This window comes from Ovis canadensis, chromosome 3 (assembly GCF_042477335.2).
Source record: "Ovis canadensis isolate MfBH-ARS-UI-01 breed Bighorn chromosome 3, ARS-UI_OviCan_v2, whole genome shotgun sequence".
NCBI lineage: Eukaryota > Metazoa > Chordata > Mammalia > Artiodactyla > Bovidae > Ovis > Ovis canadensis.
The window spans coordinates 13,661,523-13,668,846 of NC_091247.1; positions in this window are offsets into that span (position 1 = coordinate 13,661,523).

Here is a 7,324-nt window from a genome sequence, read left to right on the forward strand (position 1 = left end):
AGAATAAGATTAATTCTTACCTTACAAGTTAATGTTAAGTAGTTCCTTTATGTAATCATTATGTCCCTAAAAATGATTTCATTCTACCATATTTATCCTTGATGTCTCTTTTTCTCTCCTGTTCCTTCTACCCAGTCCTTGAACAAATCCTGTCAACTCCACATTGAAAATACATCTTGAAAAAATGTTTAAAAACCCTCATCTTGAGTCCAGTCATTTTACTCTTGCGGTACCTGCCTAATTATCTCCCAGCTTCCACCCAGTGCCTCCACTTTAACCAAAGCAGTCCTTTCTCCATCTGAGCATGTCAGTCCCTTCCATGGGCTTTCTGTCACACCTAGAATAAAATCCAAAGGCCTAAATGACTTGTCACTGACAACCTGCCTGACCCTATAAGCCTCTTATCCCTTTTGTTCACTGTGCTTCAGCCTCATGGCTTGGCTATTCCTTGAGTGCTAGGAGGTCCTACCATGAGGCCTTGGCATTGGCTGTTCACAGAGTCCATTCCCTTATTTGTTCAAGTCCCTGTTCAAAGGACCATGTTCAAGAGGCTACCTGACCTCCCTATGTAAAATTAGCTCTGTCACTTCTAATCACTCCCCATTCTTCATTTTCTAAATAGTCCTTGTCACTACCTAACATCATATACGAAGTTACTTTCTCTTGCGCTTGCTGTCTCTTTTTTTTTTTTTATTAGAAGGTAAGTTCCCTGGGAGCAGGAACTTCTATTCACTGCTATGTCCCAACATTGAAAACCATGCCAGGTAGGGACTTACTTGAAGTCCAGTGATTGGGACTCTCAAGTTCCCAATGCAGGGAGTAGAAGTTCATTCAGTGGTCAGGGAACTAAGATTCCATATGCCACACAGTGAGGCCAAAAAAAAGAAAATAATGCCAGCTGTGTAATAGATGCTTAATAAATATTTGTTGGTGAAAAATCATAATAGTGGTACTTGAGAACTGAAGGGTCTTGAGAGGCCCTCCCACATAACCTCCTTACTGTCCAGATGGGAAAAGCACAGAGAGACAAAGCAACTTGGCCAGGATCACGTTGTTAATAGGAGAGCATTAGATAGAATACTAGACCAGTGTTTGTTGCGTCAGCACACTGGCCTGTGCCCTCTTTTTGTACAGCCCACAGAGCTAAGAATGGCTTTTACATTTTTAAATGGTTGAGGAAAAAGTCAAGAATACTATTCTGTGACACATGAAAATTAGATGAATTCTGAATTTCAGTGTCCATAAATAAACTTGTATTGGAACATAGCCATGTCTATTCATTTACATATTGTCCGTGGTGATTTTCCCACTACAATTACAGAGTTTAGTGCAACAAAGATTGTATGGCTCACAGAGCCTAAAATATTTACCATCTGGCCCTTCATGGAAAAAATTTGCCAACCCCTGCTCTGAAGTTTATTCCATTCATGGAAATGTCGTTCTAAATCTTTTTGGTGTCAACAGTTCCGGTGTTAAAAGCAAATCAAAGCAGCACAGAGGCAATAAAATGGTGTCAGTTCCTTATCGCATCTGCGGACCCATTTACGTCTCATCTTTTGGGATGGAGAGCCGGCTGTCCAAGCCTCACAGCATCACTGTACTGAGAGAAAAAAAATAAATAAATAAATATATATATATATATATATACAACTGTAGGCTAAATTCCCTCATCCTACAGGTGAGGAAACTAAGGCTCAAAAAGCTTTGGCATTCAGTGTGGGCTAACCAGGTGGCTGGTAAAGAATCCACCTGCCAGTGCAGGAGACACAGGTTCAATCCCTGGGTCAGGAAGATCCCTTGGAGAAGGAAATGGCAAACCCATTCCAGTATTCTTGCCTGGAAAATTCCATGGACAGAAGAGCCTAGCGGGCTACAGTGCATGGCGTTGCAGAGTCAGATGGGACTGAGCAAACACACACACGCACACACAAACCTGAGTTAGACCTCTAGCCCCAGCTGTGCGAGCAGGTTAGTCGGGACTCAGTTCAAGTAACAAAAAACCTACTCCAGCTACCTTCTGGTAGGAAACTTATTGGCTCATGGAAGTAAAAAGTCCAGGTGTTCAAATGATATGGTCAGAAATCTGTCTGTCTCTTGATTGTGTTTTCCTCTGGGTTGGTTTCATTCTCAGGCAGGCTCTCCTTAATGGTCTCTGGAGAGAGACTTGAATCCCAAGTTAAAAAACACAGACCTGTCAGAATTTCTTTCTCTTAGGACATGGGGCTACATTGTCCTTCCTCTGCTTTCAGTCTGACTTGGCTAGGATTCCTGATGATACAGAATGGCATTTTCTTTTTAATGTGCCCTGTGACCTTTCTAAGATAGAAACAGAATTTAAAATTTAACCTTGAAAAACAAAATTAAGTTTTCCTCCTCTGAAAAAAGGCCTCTCTCCCTGCTGAAAAGCTTTCTGGCCAGCAACTTCATCAAAAGGAAAGTGGGTCATTCCTCAAGCATCTACACGTGGAAGATGTATAGAGGGGAGGCGCAGTCCCATACACCACTGTGTGCCTTGATAAAGGGAAGCTTTGGGAGCTGCAGGAGTGCAGGAGGTGGGTTCTTACTCAAGCTGGAAACGGAGGCAGGCTCAGAGATGACTTCCCCGAAGAAGCAACACCTGAACAGAGCTCTGAAGGCTGTCTACACACAAACCAGGCAGGTGTGAGAGAAGTGTTGAAGGAACAACAAAGCCCAGTGAAGTGATCACTAGAGCTAATCATAAAAGGAATGAACACACCCAAATATTCAATGGATATTCATTGGAAGGACTGAAGCTGAAGCTCCAATTCTCTGGCCACCTGATGCAAAGAGCCGACTCATTGGAAAAGACCCTGATGCTGGGAAAAACGGCACGAGGAGAAGGGGGCGACAGAGGATGAGATGGTTGGATGGCATTACTGACTCAATGGACATGAGTTTGAGCAAACTCCAGTTTCTTGCTGGGAAAATCCCATGGACAGAGGAGCCTGGTGGTCTACAGTCCATGGGGTTGTAAAGAGTCAGTCATGACAGATCGTACATGCATGCACACACATAGAACCATATATAACTTATATGATGTAATATATGATTCTATAAATATACAGCTTAAATATGTAAAGCTTATTTAGGAAACTGGATGTGTTTCACTCACTGGGCACCCATCCTCCATCCTGATCCAACCCCTCTTAGTCCTAGCCTGCCTCAGACTTATCCCTTAGGATGTCACCGAAAAGTCACCTCCTCTGGCATGCCATTTCTAATCCCCACCCACTAAGCCGAGTTCAACATCCCTCCTCTTTGCTTCCTTAGCCCCGTGCTCCCCTTCGTGTAGCACCTGTCCTGCTGCATTGCAAGTGCTGTCTCCTCACCCTGCGGACTGCGCCTCTCATGGTTGACTCTGTCTCCTGTGCCCCGCCGGGAGCCTGGCACAGAGTCAGAGCTTCATAAATATCTACTGATGCTAATTTACCCAGTGGAAGTCAGAACCAGAAGAGGACGGAGTGACTTTGTGATCCCAGCTGCTCACATGTGCAATACACCCTGAAGTCTAAAAACTCTTCCACGCCAATCATCTCATTTACTCACCTGAGGTTATTGTCCCCATAGTCTAGGAAACTGAGGTTTGGATCAGTGAATTGTCTAAGTTCACCCAGCCAGGAAGTAGCTGGGCTGGGATCTGACCTCAGGTCTATCTGATTCCAAGGCTATTGGTCTTTCCATCACTCCCACAGTCATCTGATTCAAATAACACACCCTTCACCATGAGGACACCAAGGCCAGGAGAGGTACATAGGGTCATGTGGTCCGTACCCCATTCTGTGCTCTTTCCCCTACTCAAACAGGAAGTGCCCAGGAAGGTGATGAGATGAGGATGGGGGCCTGAGCCAGGGAGGGCAGTCCTGCCTGTATATTTTCCCATTGCTCCTTCCCATTTATCACAACCTGCATGTTTAAATTTTGTATTTAGTATTTACTCTGAAATGCCTTTCATCTGATTTTTTCCCCCTTACTCACCAATTTAGCTGTCAGAGTAAATAAATGTGAAGTTGGGTCTCCAGCCTCCCCCAGCTCACATTACCTTCCTAGAATTACTCCCCGGCGGGGCGGAACCACTGCTGGGGGCGCTCCCACAGAATCATCCAGTTACTAATGAAGTCTGTCTTTAAACCCAAATCTTGGACCATGATTCAGGTGGAGAAGGACAGCAAAACTCACCCCAGGAGGGGGGCAAGCGGGGATGACCACATCCTGTTTCGTGACCAGGAGAAGGACTGAGGTGAGAAGCAGAATTCATTATACACCTAGGATGCTTATTACATTGTACATGTAGGATGCTGAGGACATTATACACGAGGACTACTTACAACGTTATACATGTAAGGTGCTTCTGCAGAGCCAGGAATAGAGGAAACACTTTTGAAATATTCGTCTTTATTACATGGTTAATTGTCACCAAAATCCTGAGAGGTAAACACTGTTATCTCCCTTTGGCAAGTAAGGAAACTGTGGCTCAGAGAAGCTCAGTGACCTGCCCACAGTCTCCCATGAGAAGGACTTGGGGATCCTGATAGAATGTATTCACTTTGCACATCCTGATTTTGCCAAGGTCAGTCCTATCCGGACTCTCTTTCCTGCTGGAGTCAGGAGTTGTTGGAAGAGATGTATCTTCCAAATTAATTTCACTTCTGTCTTCTTTGAAGTCAGGCAAGCCCTGGATTGGAATAATGGTTCTGCAGTTATTCAGGAGAATATTTGATTCTTTGGTTGACTTACACCCTGCCTTTCTCCATAAAAAATTTTTTTGATGTGACACCTATTAGAATAACAACTGGAAAATGCAGCCAGTCCATAGTTAATGATGGTGGTGATTTAGTCACTAAGTTGTGTCTGACTCTTTGCGACCTCATGGATTGTAGCCTGCCAGGCTCCTCTGTCCATGGGATTCTCCAGGCAAGAATACTAGAGTGGGTTGCCATTTCCTTCTCTAGGGGATCTTCCTGACCCGGGAATTGAACTAGGGTCTCCTACATTGCAGGCAGATTCTTTACCGACTGAGCTATGAGGGACTATAGTTAATGATGGCTATTATTTATTGGTTGCTTTCTGTGTGCTAGGCATGATTCTAACCCTTTTGCATGGATCGTTTGCTCAATTTTCACAAGTAGCAGAAGTGGACTCTGCTAGCATCCCCACTTTATGGATGACAAAACTGAGAATGAAGAGTGGCTGAATAACTTGTCCAGAGTCCTTTAGGTAATAAGGAGCAAGGTCAAGATTGGCACCACAACAGTCTGGCTCTAGAGTATTTGTGTTTTCCTACTGAGTTTAATGCCTCTTATTCCAGTTTTGACTTTCTGAGCACCATATCAGAATTACAGAGTAGGTAAATGTCTGGATTCTGGAGTCTGAGTGCTAGAGCCTGAAACGAGGCTCCTGTAAGCTTGTTTCCTCAACTACAAAAAAATAATATAACCTCCATGCAGGGTTGCTGCAAGGGGTCAAGAGGATAACGCATGTAAAACAATGCTTGGCACATAAATGCTCAATAAACAGTAGTTATTATATTATCACTGAAGGAGCGTGTGTTTCACATTCCTTCTCTTAGGACTGCAACAGCTTGTTTGTCTAGCCTCTGCATCTTGGCATTCATCCCTCTACCTGGAATATTTTCTTCTCTCCTCTGAATCCATTGATATTCCATCTACTCTTTCGTTTTTTCATTTTAGCTCAAGCCTCCTCCATACCTCTCCCAACCTCTTGCCTGAAGAGCTAGTGCCATCTTGGTGGCCTCTTCTTTCCCAGAGTCCCTCTGCACTCACACATCTGTACAGCTTTATGTGACATTAAATCTCCTTCTGCTTCCCACAGCTGCCCAGAAAGGGAAGAGAAGGAGATAGTTTGCCCAATTATTATTCCCGTTTTTGCAGATGACACAGCAAGCTTAGCCCATAACTGGTGAAGCCAGGAGTCATATCCAGGGCTTTTGATGGATAATATGGAAAAGGTGTGTGTGTGTGCACGCACGCACACGTGTCTGTGCATATACGCATAGAGTGGACATGATCATGTATGTAGCCTAGAAATTAAGAGTATAAGCTCTGATGTCAGATGAATCTGGGTTTTGAGTTCTTGGCCCTGGTAATTATTAGCCATGTGGCACCTTTTTGGACATATCACATGATCTCTCTGAACCTCAGTTTCTTCATCAATGAAATGGGTATAATAAGAACCACTACCTAATGGGGTTATTGTGAAAAAAAAAAAATAGCATGATTGTAAAATACCTGCCCTGGATTGAAGTACAGAGGAGTAGCACCTGGGTTTATTATGTTCAAAAGAAGATAGTCGAGGAGGAGGTTGTCCATCTCTGGTCATTTCTGGCTCATCTCTGGTGGATGTTGGAGGGTGCGTGCATATGTGTGTGCCTGTGCACACACCTCACCAGCTTTCACACTGCAACTGTACTCTTAGTGGAAAAGATTACGGTCCAAAGAGAAACTTTCCACTCTGTATAAATGGCTGAAAATGCAGCAAGTGGGAGATGCCGTTGGCTGGGGTTGGAACAATTTCTGTGTACCTTGGTGTGTATAAAGGAACAGATATTTTTCTCTTTTGAGGCTACAGGAGGTGTGAGTCTGTAGCAATAACCTGGAGGGCAAATGCCTCATCTGCCTGTGCCTATTAAGATGTGTCTGTGTGTGCATGACTGAAGCTGTGCCCACCAGGAATCCTGTGTCTTCAGAGGTGTATGGTCTGTCTCTGACTATAAGTGGTTATCTCGCCATCTGTAGGGATACGTGTGTATATCTGAGAGTATCTGAGTAGAGGACACGGGGTGTCACATGGGTTTGGAGCTCTCTGTGGGAATCTGCTCTCTTAACTATGAATGTGTGTACACGTCTAAGAACAGTTGTGTGGGGTGTTTACATTTGTAAATGAAGACAATTAGGAAGGTGATGGCATGGGCCACTGCGTGGAGGTGGGGTGTGTGGTGCCTGTAGGGCTGGATCTGAGTGTGCATATTTGTTTTTAGAAGATGATGTATATTTATATGTCCCTCTGAGCTCAATTTGTGTGTAGAGAAAGGGGCCAAGGTTGTGAGTGTCCACTTATGTGTGTGTACATTGCATGTCAATGTGTGTAAGGCTCTGTCTTTAAGTCTTTTGTGTCTGGGTCGTTGGAAGCTGTGTCTCCTCTCTCAGTGCCAGGGCCTCCTTGCCTCCGGCATCTCTCTCACTATCAGTAGACCCCTAGAGAAGGTGAGATGGGCATTAGACTGCTTAGCTCAGCAAATTCTGCAGGGGAGGGGGATGTCTCAGGCAATCCCTCCCTGGAGAATTCA